Source organism: Sorex fumeus, unplaced genomic scaffold (assembly GCF_029834395.1).
Source record: "Sorex fumeus unplaced genomic scaffold, SorFum_2.1 ptg000360l, whole genome shotgun sequence".
In the NCBI taxonomy this organism is placed as follows: domain Eukaryota; kingdom Metazoa; phylum Chordata; class Mammalia; order Eulipotyphla; family Soricidae; genus Sorex; species Sorex fumeus.
The window spans coordinates 13,727-27,500 of NW_026606416.1; positions in this window are offsets into that span (position 1 = coordinate 13,727).

Sequence of the window (13,774 nt, forward strand, 5' to 3'; positions counted from 1 at the left end):
ATCACCCGAGGCTGCCTTCTCTGCAGACAGGGAGGGACAGAGGAGATTGTGAGTCAGCCCAGTTGGGCTCCGATGCACAGTCAGGTGGTGATGCCTCAGAGCATGGCAGAACCGGCGGCCAGGAGGCGGGGGAGTGGGGGTTGGCTCTCCTCCCCCAAAATAGTTAGGAGAAGCTAGCAGATCTGCTGGGCCTAGGGTGCTAGCAGCCAGAGAAGCACCCCCAAATCTCAGAGGCTTACCTAATCATTTATTTTTTGGGGGGCGGGGGCTGGGTCCCCCAGGCTGTGTCCATGGCATTCCACCAGTGACTCTCAGCCACCAGGCTGGGCAGTGCAGAGGCCTGAGGACACGGTGCTGCCCAGGCCTCAGAGCTGGACACTGGCCACACTGGCCACTGCCCAGGGCCTGAGGGGCTGCCCCGGTGATGCTCAGGGCACCTCGAGGTGCCGGGAGTCGAAGCCGGGCCTGGTGCATGCAGGGCACATGCCCTAACTCTGCTCTGTCTCTTGCCTGGCGTGTTCCCTGCTGTTCCCTGCAGGGCTCTGCTCCATGCTGTGGCAGAGATGGAGCTTTGGGGGACAGGGTGGGGTCCTGTTCCCTGAAGCACGGCCAGACGGGGTTGGGGGAGATGCAGAGGCTGTTTCTCGAGTGTGGCTACCGCTGGCCCCTCGACACAGTTTCCTCTTTTCTTCCCCACGCTGGGTGTTTGGGCTGTCCCTGGGGGGAGGCTCGGGAGTGCTCCCAGCAGTGCTCAGGGACAGTGCGGCTCTGGGGACTGACTGGGCCCCCCTCCCGTAGGCGAAGCCCGTGTGCATGCCCTTCACTCTCTCCTCAGGCCGCATTCAGCCCTCAGCTTCTTAAAGGGTCTCCCGACACTGCCTCAGCGGGGACATTCCAAGGGGAGGTTTCGCCCCTTTGGAACCAGGGGGCCCCAAGTGGACACGATGGGGAGGCAGGGAGCAGGAGAAACACATCCAAGAGAGATTTCTGAACACCTCAGGAGAACAACAGAAAAACGGGCCAGAGAAATGGGGGAAATCTGTAGGAAAGAGACAGGCTGGTGGAAGGAGAAATTCTCTACTGTGGAATCTTGCTGGAACCCAGACGGAGCAAACGGCCTCCTCAGAGCGGGCGGGAGAGGCCTGGGGCAGGCTGTGGTGTCAGTGCTGACTGACAGGATGCGCCCCCTCTGGGAGCAGCCTGGCTGAGCAGGCCCGGGGGTCTCTTTAGGCCGGGCGGCTGCTCCTCTTCTCTCCACCGTTTCTCTCCCGGACGTGACAGCTCTGGTCCTTCAACCTTCAACAGTCCGGAGGGATGTCACTTTGGAACGCTGACACGTGGCCCTGCAGCCACCCCAGGGCTGAAGTCACTGGTCTCATTAGCCTGCACAGAGCCCCCCGGCCAGCCCAGTTTGCGGGGAGGGGGAAGGGACCCCTGGGACCCTGCTGGCACATCAATAAGATGAGCAGTAAGGGGAACAGACAGTGCCTCTGGTCAGAGCTGAACTCTCAGAGATGCTGTTAGCAGGACCAAGGAACCAGCAGCAGGACAAGAGGGACCTGGGCATCACCAGGCCGGCCTGGTCAGGGGCATGTCCATCCTGACTGACCTCCAGCCTCAGTGTGCTGCCACCGTCACTAACGTTTCCATGGTTTGTTCTTTCTTTGTTTCTTCTTTTTTTGGGGGGGTCACACCCAGCAATGCACAGGGGTTACTCCTGGCTCTGCACTCAGGAATTACTCTTGGTGATGCTCGGGGGACCATATGGGATGCTGGGAATCGAACCCGGGTTGGCCATGTGCAAGGCAAATGCCCTATCCACTGTGCTATTGCTCTAGCCCCTCTTTCTTTCTTTCTTTCTTTCTTTCTTTCTTTCTTTCTTTCTTTTCTTTCTTTCTTCCTTTTTTCTTCCTTTCTTTCTTTTCCTTCCTCCCTCCCTCCCTCCCTCCCTCCCTCCCTCCCTCCCTTCCTTCCTTCCTTCCTTCCTTCCTTCCTTCCTTCCTTCCTTCCTTCCTTTCTATTGAATCACCGTGAGATATAGTTACAGAGCTTTCATATTTGAGATTCAGCCATACAATGATCAAACACCCATTCTTCCACCAGTGAGCATTCTCCACCACCAATGGCCCAAGTATCCCCCCACCCATCCCAGAGGTCACCCTGTCTCTATGGCAGACAATTTCCCAGTACTCTCTCTCTACTCTTGGGCATTATATTTTGCTTTGAATTTCCCCAACACCACTCAAGCCTGCCTGCCAGGGGCAGATGCTAGATAATTTATTTTCCATTACTCATTTTGAATATCATGAGAGGTTGCGTGGCTGCTTTTGTGGCCGCATGCTTCTGGAATTCAAAGATTGTCCATGGTTGGTTTCCAAGACATCTCTGTAGGGCACTGATCAATTTTGGGATTCAGTTGGAAGTCTCTGGTCCAGGGCTGTTGGTGCACTGAGAAGGCGCCCGGAGGTAGGTTGTGGGCGTGACAGCCAGGCTGCTGAGTGCTCAGGGAGCCGGTGAGGGACAGCCCGGTGCCTCTGCCTCTGCCACTGCTGTGTGTCCTGGAGACTTAGTCTTGGAACCTGCATACCTGGGCCTTGCTTGTGGAGGCTCCTGGTTGCCGGGATTCCATCTGGAGCGGGCGTCCATGGTTTGTTCTTAATTCTGAAACCTGGTGTGAAAGTAGGGCTTACTGAGAGTGGCAAGGAGAAGGTTCTGGGGCAGATGGCAAAGTTGGTGATCAAGAATGAATCCGTTTGATATGGGGAGTATCATGCTGAGTGGAAGGAGGCAGAAAGAGAGGAAAGGACAGAGAATGACTGCCCTCATTTGTGGGATATAAAGAAAAACCCACAAAATAGTTTGAGACTAACACCCAAGGACAGTAGAAACACGGGCCAGAAGGATTGGTCCGCGGTTGGACACCAGCCTCAAGAGCTGGGGGGGAGGGCAGCTGGGGTAGAGAAGGGACCTGATAATGATGGTTGGAAATGATCACTCTGGATGGGAGATGCATGCTGAAAGGACCAAACACGATGGCCTCTCAGTATCTGTATTGCAAACCACAATGCCCGAAAAGAGAGAGAAAGGAGAAAGTGGGTGAGCAGGGGACGTTCTTGACAGGAGGGACACAGGAGACATTGGTAGTGGGAAATGTACACTGGTGGAGGGATGGGTCTTGGAAGATTGTATGACTGTGATGAGCAGCTTTGGGACTGTGTATCTCACGGTGATTCAATAAAATGGAAAAGGCGGATCATGCACTGAGGTCGGATCCATTGGTGGCTGGTGGGTTTCAACTCTGAAGCTGTGATAGGTTTCCCTCTGGATCAATCACTGTGGGGCTGTGCTCTTGCTCACATCTTTTTTTCGTTCTTCCTTTTTCACTGGAGCCCATGTGTCCAGCCAAGAACACTTCCCTCCCAGATTTTCTTGTGGCTGCAGCCAACTGTGTACCATCAGCTGGCAGTGCTGAGGAAGACACCAAGGAGAGTGTTCTTATTAGATGGCAAGGTCAAGCCTTACTATCAGGGAGGGCTCTTTCCTTTCCCTTTCTACTTACCTAGAATGTGGATGTGAGCCCTGGTGGTGCAGCAGCCTTTTTGCGGCAAGGAGGACAGAGAGAAGCCACACTCCGGGAGGAGTTCTGAGGGGTTGGCTCTGGGATGAAGGCTGGGAGGCTGCCCCCACTCTGAGTTACCTCCCTCTGATACTGCTAGAAAGACCAGTTCATTTACTTTGAAACAAAGTCGGGAGGGCTTTCTGCTCTGGAGAGCAGGAAAAGATTTTTCCAGGATACTGGTTCTGGGGGGAGCTTCTGGGCAAAGAAGCTGAGATTCTGAGCATGTGGTTGAGTCTCACGTTTCTCCAGGCTCCTTGGCGGCTGTGGCTGGGAATCTCTCACTTCCTTTACTGATCCTAAAGCTTATAGACTTGCAGGACATGGGGATGAGACAATAAATCAAGAATAACACAGGAGAAATCCCTGGAGTCCGCCCCAAAGAGCCCTGGCTGCCCCCCAGTGCATGTCCCCCAGGCCTTTGTGGGTCAGTGCGGGGAGGATGTTTCCTTCCTTTTCTGGGTCACACCTGGTGGTGCTCGGGGTCACTCCTGGCTCTGCACTCAGGAATCCCTCCCGGCAGGCTCAGGGGACCATACGGGATGCTGGGGGGGGGGGGTGTCAAACCTGGATTGGCTGAGTGCAAGGCAAATGCCCGACCTCCTGTCTGACCCCTGACACTTTCGGCTTTTGCATTTTATTTATTTATTTAATTTTATAACGGAATCACAATGAGATATACGATTACAAAATTGTTCATGATTGGGTTTCAGTCAAACACTCTTCCAACATCCATCCCTTCACCAGTGCCCGTTCATTTGCCACCACCAATATCCCCAGTTTCCCTACCCACCCCCCCACTCCCTACCTGGAAGACACTTTTCTTCTTTCTCTCTCCCCTCTCTGTCTGTCTGTCTGTCTGTCTGTCTGTCTTTTGGACATTATGGCTTGCAGTACAGATACTGAAATTTTATCATGTGCATTCCCTTTGCTTACGCATTTTGTAACTTGCTACTCATCCGGCAATGATGGCGATCTTTCCAGTGATTTCTGTTATGAAAATCCTCTAGTCTGATTAAAGCTAGATATACATGATTCATTTTAGCTATTTTTCAATTTTTATTATTAAAATTTTTTTATTTTTATGAAGTAGCTCACAATATTTGATTACATTTAATATTCAAACACCAATCCCACCACCATTATACCTTCCCACCACCATATTTCAGATGTTTCCATCCCGAACCCCAACCTCTGCCCCAAAGCAGAAGTGAAATAATATAATTTGTATTGTTTGTTGGGCTGGAGCGATAGCACAGCGGTAGGGCATTTGCCTTGCGTGCAGCCAGCCTGGCTGAGCCGGGTTCGATTCCTCTGCCCCTCTCGGAGAGCCCGGCAAGCTACCGAGAGTATCTCGCCCACACGGCAGAGCCTGGCAATCTCCCCGTGGCGTATTCGATATGCCAAACACAGTAACAACAAAGTCTCCAATGAAGACGTTACTGGGCCCGCTCGAGCAAATTGATGAACAACAGGAGGACAGTGTTTGTTTGTTTTATTGTTTGTTATGAAAAACTGCTGAAAATGCTAAAAAAAAGTTTCCTTGGAGGAAAGAGTGGAAAGAGTGTTGTATTTTACCCAGGGGCTGTTAAGCCCTTCTATTAGAGATCGCTAACATATTGTTAAAGGTTGAGCATTGTATGCTTATATTTATTATATCTATAAGTAAAGTAAGGCCCTCCCGTTGATCATCGATTTGCTCGAGCGGGCCCAGTAACGTCTCCATTAGAGACTTTGTTGTTACTGTGTCTGGCATATCGAATACTCTCGGTAGCTTGCCGGGCTCTCCGAGAGAGGTGGAGGAATCGAACTCGGGTCGGCCATGTTGGCCGCGTGTAAGGCGAACGCCCTACCCGCTGTACTATCGCTCCAGCCCTATCGCATTATATCTATATCTGTAAAAATATTTCCTTCTAGAATTGGTTGCTTTCTACTTTGAACCCCATCAAAAGTGGTGCAGTACTCTTGGAATATGGGTAGTGAGTGGTATGAAGTGTCCAGGAATAGGTTCACTCGTGGGTGAAGCTTGGCTCAAGTGTGTGCGTTGAGCAGGGCGGCAGTTGAATTCTGGAGGTTTTCGGCTGCCGGGGCTGGGTCGCTTGGGGCGGGGATGACTCTTATCCGCCCTCCTCTGGGGCGCCCCAAGTGAAACAGCCTGGCGCGGGGCCTGGTGGCATGGTTATGGTGAAGATTTTAGCTATTTTAATATATAAATATTACTACTTCATTAGGCGTACTCTCCTTTAGCTAGCCAATCCTCTGCTGGCATTTGATTAGTCTCATTTTTGTAGAGGGCTGTGACTTGGCCAAGAAAGTCTCCGTAAACATTTAGAGAATTTTCGGGGCAGAGAGACAGTGCAGAGATAAAGCACTTGTCTTGAGTGCAGCTGGCCTGGGTTTGAGCGTGATGTCCCCTGAGTACTCCCAGGATGATCCCTGAGTACAGCAGATCCAAGAATGAGCCCTGAGCACTGTAAGGGGTGGCCCCCAAACCAAACCAAACCAAACCAATCGAAGCCCACCTTAAAGCCAAAAACCAACCCCCTCCAACAGCCAAGGAAACTATGTTTTGGATGCTCAGGGGCCACTCCTGGTGGTGCTCGGGGGACCCTATGGAGTGCTGGAGATCGAACCTGGGTTGGCTGCGTGTAAGGCAAATGCCCTCCCCACTGAACTCTGGCTCCAGCCCCGATTTGGGGAAATTTCTGGTCAGCTCCTAAGGAACCCCCGGAAGCAGGTTTGCAGGTTTTACAAGCGTGTCCGGGTCTCTCCTGAGCCCCCAGTCACGCTCTTTCCACAGCGTCATGCTGTCGTCTGTCTGTCTGTCTCCTTCAAGCATTGCTCTTGGGGTGCTGGGAGACCCATGAGTGGGCACAGCCAAGTGTCAGTCGCTGCGGAGCCTGTGGGCTGACACGGCGTGGGGATGCTGCCATTGGTGGTGCCCAAGCTCTGTCCCCGCACAGACCCCGGGTCCCTCGGCCCGGCCCTGACAGAGCTGCCACAAGGAGGCCAGTGCCATGGGGTCCCCCAGCAGGCTGACTGCACCCCTCCTGCTGCCCATGACTTGAGCGAGGCTTGAGTGATGAAGGACTTCAGTGTCCGCCCTCCTAGGGTCCGAGGAGCTGGCAAACCGCACTCTCTGGGGAGACTGCCAGGCTGGAGCACTTTCCTACAAACAGGGAAAGATGCACAGATCCAGGGAGTCTCCTCCCTCTCCCTTCCTCTTGTCTTAAACTCCAGCAGCCCCGGAGGACAGAATGTCTGAGCCACGGGCACTCACGGGCCCTCGCCTCTCTCAGCGATGCCCTTCTGAGTTCTGTCCCTCCTGGGAGACCACAGGGTTCCTCCCTGAGGCTGGCTCTCCAGGATGGGGTGAGAGTAGAGGTCCAACCCCTCGACTCCTTCTGGCTAAGAGCCCAGGAATATCTTCTTTCTGTGATTCTTTTCAAATTAAAAACTGTGGAGGGGTAGGGGGTTGGAGCGATAGCACAGTGGGTAGGGCATTTGCCTTGCACGCGGCCGACCCGGGTTCGATTCCCAGCATCCCAGATGGCCCCCTGAGCACCGCCAGGAGTAATTCCTGAATGCAGAGCCAGGAGTAACCCCTGTGCATTGCCAGGTGTGACCCAAAAAGCAAAAAAAAAAAATTGTGGAGTGTCTGGAGTGATAGCACAGCGGGTAGGGCATTTATCTTGCAGAGGGTCTGACCCGGGTTCAATCCCCGGCAACTCATATGATCCTTTGAGCACCGCCAGGAGTAATTTCTGGGTTCCGAGCCAGGAGTAACCCCTAGCATTGCTGGGTGTGGCCCCCCAAACAAAACAAAAGAAAACAACAACAAACTGTGGCAAAACACACGTAGCATGGACTTGAGCACCTTGACCCCGGGAAGTGTGTGTGTCAGGGCAGGAAGGACTTTGCCTGCACCCAGAGCACATGTCACTGCGTGAGACTCAGACTGTCATTAACACCCTCTCGGCAGCCATCCAGCCTCCTTCCTGTGCCTATGAGTTTGTGTGCTCTAATGCGTGCATGGAATGGAATCACACATATATGCACACATGTGCGTGTGTGTGCTCGTGTGCATAAATGTGGATGTGTGTGGTATGCATGTGTGTGCGTGTGCATGTGTGTGTGCGTGTGTGTGTACATGTGTGTGTGGTGCTGGGTCAAAGCATCACACCTGCGAAGGACATGCTCCACACTGAGCTGCACCCTGGCTGCCCATCTTGGCCTTTCTTGTGACTTGCAGCACAGTGCTCCAGGCTCCCCCTTGGGGCAAGAGTCCGATCCTGTTCCCTGGAGACACCTGTGATATTCCATGGTCTATATCCTCAGGGCTCGCGGATGCTGATTCTGTCACCACAAAGCAGCGGGTACAGTGGCTCCCGACTTGCCACCCTCAGCCGTCGGGGAGGGGGCGGATTCGACTGTCTGGCCACATGGAGTCGCACCCTGAGCCTCGGCAACAGGGACCCATTGCCCACCACGCGGGTCTCGGTGGGCGATGCTGATGGCTTGTCACAGACCCCTCTACCCTTTCGGGCAACCTAGCTGTGTGTGAGCTGTTGGGCCATCGGCTGGGCAATGGCCATGAGACTGGGGGCCGGGCAGCCTCTCGGCCCTGAATCCAACCACAACTGACTGTCCACGCCTCTCCTGCAAGTCTCCAACCTCCACCGTGTCCCGAGGGGCGCAATATTCCAACATCCGTCCCTCTGCCAGTCCATGCTCCCACCACCAATGTCCCCAGTGGCCCCCTGCCCCCACCCGCCCAGCCCGCCTCTATGGCAGACACTCTCCTTCTCTGTCTGTCTGTCTGTCTGTCTGTTTGTCTGTCTGTCTGTCTCCTCCTTCTGGCATTATGATTTGCAGTACAAGTACTGCCAGGTTATCCCGAGTCTCCCTTTACCTCCTTTTAACACTCAGCTCTTGTCCAGGGTGATAACTTCCGACTACCACTGTCCCCGTGGTCCTTTCACTGTCCTGTCCGCCCTCCCACACCCCACCCTCTGCCCTCCCCGCCCAACCACTGCCCCCAGTTGTGGCCCGGTCCTCCCGGCCCTTGTTCCTGCTGTTTGTGGCGTCTGTCTCCTGCGATGGGGCTGACACGGGTTATTCCAAGCACTCGGATCTCTACATCTCGCCCAATAAATGGGAAAATTTCCTACATCAAGGACAATAGATTTCCTGCTATCTCGGAAGATGTTTTATAACTTTCCTCGCCGCTCAGAATGACGCTCTTCTGTCCTGCTCTGGACTCGAGGTGATTATGGGCCCAGAGAGTTATTGATCATGTAAGTCGAGCTCACTCACGCTCTCGCCCGCCCTGAGCAGTTGCGATCATTTGTCTGCTCAGTGGGGACGCGCTTCCTGTCCTCAGATGCCTTCGCTTCCCTCTCTTCCCTGGCCCTTCCTGCCCCCAACGTCTTTCTCCTGTCTTTGATGTTAGACCCCTGGTTCTGAGTTCCCTGATGGGGCAGGGGGTGGTAGCCCTGGGTCCCACCGCCAGTCTTTGTGGAAACACAGCTGGGTTTTGTGCTCAGACCTGATGGCCCAGCCTCGGAGGGCAAGACCAGTTCCTTCGCACTCTGGTTTGTTTTTGTTTTTTGCTTTTTGGGTCACACCCGGCGATGCTCAGGGGTTACTCCTGGCTCATGCGCTCAGGAATTACTCCTGGCGGTGCTTGGGGGACCCTATGGGATGCTGGGAATCGAACCCGGGTCGGCCACGTGCAAGGCAAACGCCCGACCCGCTGTGCTATTGCTCCAACCCAGTTCCTTCGCACTCTAGAGGGCATGGGTGGGGCCTTCCCCATCCCCAGTGCACTTCCCAACTCGGCCTATCAATCACGGGGTCCCTCCACGGAGGTGCCGGCAGGAGGGGGCCATGCTGAGTGCCCTGGCTGTGAACTGGGACGAGGGCGTCTGCCTGTGCCTCAGTTTGCCCGCTGTCCTCTGCAGACTCCCAGGGCACCGTTGAGCAGGCCACGGAGGGGGACGGCCCAACCCACGGGTGTCCCGGAAGGTTTTACACCCACGAGTGAGAGTCGGGACAGGTGGCGATTTTTCCTCAGCGCCTTTATGTTTTTCTCTGTTTTCAAATTTTTCCCCAATGAGTGCGCAGTGACTTTTAGAATCTTTCAAACATGTTTTATGGAAACAAAAGACTCGGCGTGACTCAGCTGCAGCCCGTGTGCCAAGAAAGTCAGCGGCTGTGCGCCGGGCCTGTCTGTTTAGCTCGGGCTCAGGTAACCATGGGGACCTGAGTGTCAGGACGTGGGGGACGTCGGTGGCCTCCAGATCCCCCGGGAACAGGGCCAGGTGGAGCAGGGGCACGGACAGCCTGTGAGGGGCCCGGGACGGGGCAGCAGGGAGAAAATAGGGCAAAGACAGGGAGAGAAAGAGAGAGAGAAGTAAGAGAGAGAGGGAGAGGGGGAGGAGAGAGGTATAGAGAGAGAGGGAGAGGGAGAGAGGGAGAGAAGAGGGAGAGAGAGAGGGAGAGAAAACGAGAGAGAGGAAGAGAAGGAGATGGAGAGAGAGAAGAGAGGAAGAGAGAGGGAGAGAGGGATAGAGAGGGAAAGAGACAGGAGGGGAGAGGGAGAGAGGGATAGAGGGAAGAGGGAGGGAGAGAGGGAGAGAGGTATGGAGAGAGAGGAAGAGGGAGAGAGAGGGAGGGAGAGAGGGAGGGAGGAGAGAGAACGAGAGAGAGGGAGAGAAGGAGAGGGAGATTAAAGAAGAGAGGGAGAGAGAGGGAGAGATGGAGAGAGGGAGAGAGAAGGAGAGCGAAAGAGAAAGAGAGGGAGAGAGAAGGAGAGAGACGGGAGGAGAGAGGGAGAGGGATAGAGGAGAAAGGGAGAGAGAGAGGGAGAGAGGGATAGAGAGAAACGGAAAGGGAGAGAGAGAGGGAGAGAGAGAAGACAGAGGGGACAGCGGGTGGAGAGAGTGGGCCCTCCGTCCACTGCACACTCTCTCTCTGAGCGCTGCCCTCCCTCGCCCCAACCTGAGGCTGCTCTGAGTCCTTCCATCCTTCCATCCTTCCATCCTTCCATCCTTCTGTCCTTCCATTCTTCTAGGTCCTGCCCACGACGTCTCTGTCCAGCACAGGTGCCTGGACAGTCACTCCCGCAGGGGACAGAGATCAGGGTGACCCTGAGCATAGGGGACTCAGCACCCGTTGGACACTGACTTGAGTGGGCCAGGCCGGGTCCTCTGCTCCGTGTCCCATGGGCCCCCGAGTGTCCTGAGACCCCGAGCCCCGGCCTTTATCTTGGGCAGCAGACAAGGCCAGGGGTGGCATGGGGAGGGCCAGGGCAGAGGTGAGTCTTTTTAGGGACCCCCACGCCGCTCCCCTGCCTCCACATCTCTGTCTCACTCTGCTGTCTCTCTGCTGTGTCTGTCTCTGTCCCTGCCCCGCCTCTGATTCTGTTCCTGTCTCTCTGTCTCTGTGTGTCTCTGTCTCTGTCTTGTACTTTCTCAGCTGCCAGATCTGAGTTTTCTTCTTCTTTTCCTTCTCCTCCTCCTCTTCCTCATCCTCCTCTTCCTTGTACTCCTCTTCTTTCTCCTCCTCCTCCTCCTCTTCCTCGTCCTCCTCTTCCTCCTCCTCCTCCTCTTCTTCCTCCTCTTCTTCCTCTTTCTCCTCCTCCTCCTCCTCTCCCTCTTCCTCCTCCTCCTCTTCCTCCTCCTCCTCCTCTTCTTCTTCCTCCTCTTTCTCCTCCTCCTCCTCTTCCTCGTCCTCCTCTTCCTCCTCCTCCTCCTCCTCCTCCTCCTCTTTCTCCTCCTCCTCCTCTCCCTCATCCTCCTCCTCCTCTTCCTCCTCCTCCTCCTCTTCTTCCTCCTCTTCTTCCTCTTCCTCCTCCTCTTTATTATTTTTGGCCGCACCTGGCGTGGTCAGTGCTTTCTCCTGGCTGTGACTTCGGGATGCATCTGGGTGCTGGAGCTCAGACCCAGGTCCGCCAGGTGCCGGGTGGGTGCCTCCCGCTGTGCTGGCTCTGGGCCCTGCCTTGCCCCCTTGGCCATGCCCCGTCTCAGGACCCCCAGCTCACCTGCCCCCTGAGTCTCGCCATGGCCCCAGCTGCGCCTCACCCATGGGTCAGCCCTCCCCATGGCCACCTCAGGTCCCTCTCTCGGGCCGCCCGGAGCTGGCAGCGGTGCCCGGGGGCAGCTCCCCCGCCGGCCCGCCCTTGTGTCCCATTCCCATGCCCCTTAGCTTATCTGCCGGATTGTTCTGGAATCTGCCTCTCAGTTCTAACCCTCCCGGCCTGCCCTGATTTAGTCTCTTATCGTTGCTGGGAATATTTTCAGAGTGTTCCAAACGGTTTCTCTGCCTCCGCGCTCTCTCCCTCCCGTCCAGCGCTGGCTGTGGTCACTGCAAGCATCGGGGCGCCAAGGCCCAGGCTGGTCAGTGCCAAGGTCAACGGCCTCGGACCGGGTGGCACCACCCACCTTGCTTCCTGCTGCTGTCCCTGACTCAGGGGTCCCTCCCTCCTGCCTGACCCCTTCCCCCCGCCACGGACCCCTCCCTGCATCCCATGAAGGCAGGCGAGGGCCGGAGACTCCCGGAGCCTCTGTCATAGTCAGAGCGGCCCTGGGCAGGCAGGCAGGTGGGCAGGGCAACTGGCCAACGCAGCCTTTCCTGCCCGGCCTTTCCTGGTGATTGTCCCTCCCGTGTAGCTTCTGCGGCAGTAAGGGGCGCAGGCAGGGGTGGGGGTCTCGGCACAGACTTCACACTGGGGCTCCCTGCAGTCAGGACCGGCTGAAGGGCAGAAGTGGAACGCGGCGGGGTGGGGGGCGCCGGGAGCAGCAGGTCGGGGGTCACTTCTGCTCTGTTCTGCTCTAGGCTGAACTCAGTCCCCCAGGGGCCCAACCCCCAGCCCGCCCTGTCAGAGGATGAGGGCGGGGACCTCCCCTGGACTGTCCCTGGCAGGGGGACACTGTCACTGACCCTGGGGCGCGGCCAGCCTGTGAGGCCGACTCCCACAGGGGCGGCGAAAGTGAACCCCAGCCCAGACTGGATATGGGGTTAGACCCCCGGCTGAGGCGGGTCCGAGATTCCTTCCAAAGCGCGGAGCTGAGCAGGTCAGGGTGCGGCTGGGCTGCCCTGCTCGGGTTCGGGTGAGGTCGGGGGTCTGGTGGGGCCCCCTGTGCTTCTCCTGGGGTGCAGACTGGAGGGTCCCGCAAGGAACGCCCCCACCCCCGGGCATCCGTAGAGCCCGCAGGAGCCGTGGTCCTCTGTGCTTGCAGTCCTCCCGTTCCCCGCGAGGCTGCAGTGGGGACAGTGGGGGGACGGTCTGAGGGAGAGTGTCGTGGTTGGACAGCCCCCTCCCTGCCCACCCCGACGGCGTCCCCGCCCCGGGCTTCAGTGAGAGACGGAGGTTTGGGGTCCGTGCGTCCCAAGGAGGCGCGGCTGGGTGTGTGGTGCAACGGAGCCGTTTCCCTGGGAGGGGCAGATGGGCTCTCCAGGGCGAGGGGCGGGGTGGCGGCGGGGGTGTGCGTGGGTACCCCCAGGGGGACATTCCCAGAGGTGCTCAGGCCTTACTCCTGGCTCTGAGCTCAGGGACCCTCCTGGTGGGGTTTGGGGGGACCATCTGGGATGCTGGGGATCAAATCCAGGTGGGCCGTGTGCAAGGCTAGTGCCTCCCTGCTGTCCTGTAGGTCCTCTGGCCTCTTGGGGTTCCTGCTTGGGGGCTCAGGCTGGGAGGAGAGCGCCCTCTCCCCTCCCCCTCCCCTCCCCTCCCCTCCCCTCCCCTCCCCTCCCCTCCCCTCCCCTCCCTATCCTTCTCCTCTCCTCTCCTCTCCTCTCCTCTCCTCTCCTCTCCTCTCCTCTTCTCTCCTCTCCTCTCCTCTCTTTTCCCCTCCTCTCTCTCCTCTCCTCCCCCCCCCGGACCCGGGTGGTAGGGACGGGGTGGGGGGGGGGTTAGGGACTGACTCAGAAGCACAGGACAAGACTGTGGGCCTCGAGGCACCAAGCAGGTTCAGAGAGGGCTCTGGGGGTCATTCGGGAGCCTGCCCCCAGGACTGGAGACACAGCGTTTGGTTCTAGGTCCGGGCTGGAGCAGCCGGGTCAGATACTGCTGGTCAGGGCAGCTGTGACTCGTGGGGGCCATTCAGGGAGGACGCAGCTGGCTGTCCCTGTTCTCTCTCCTCACATTCTCCCTCC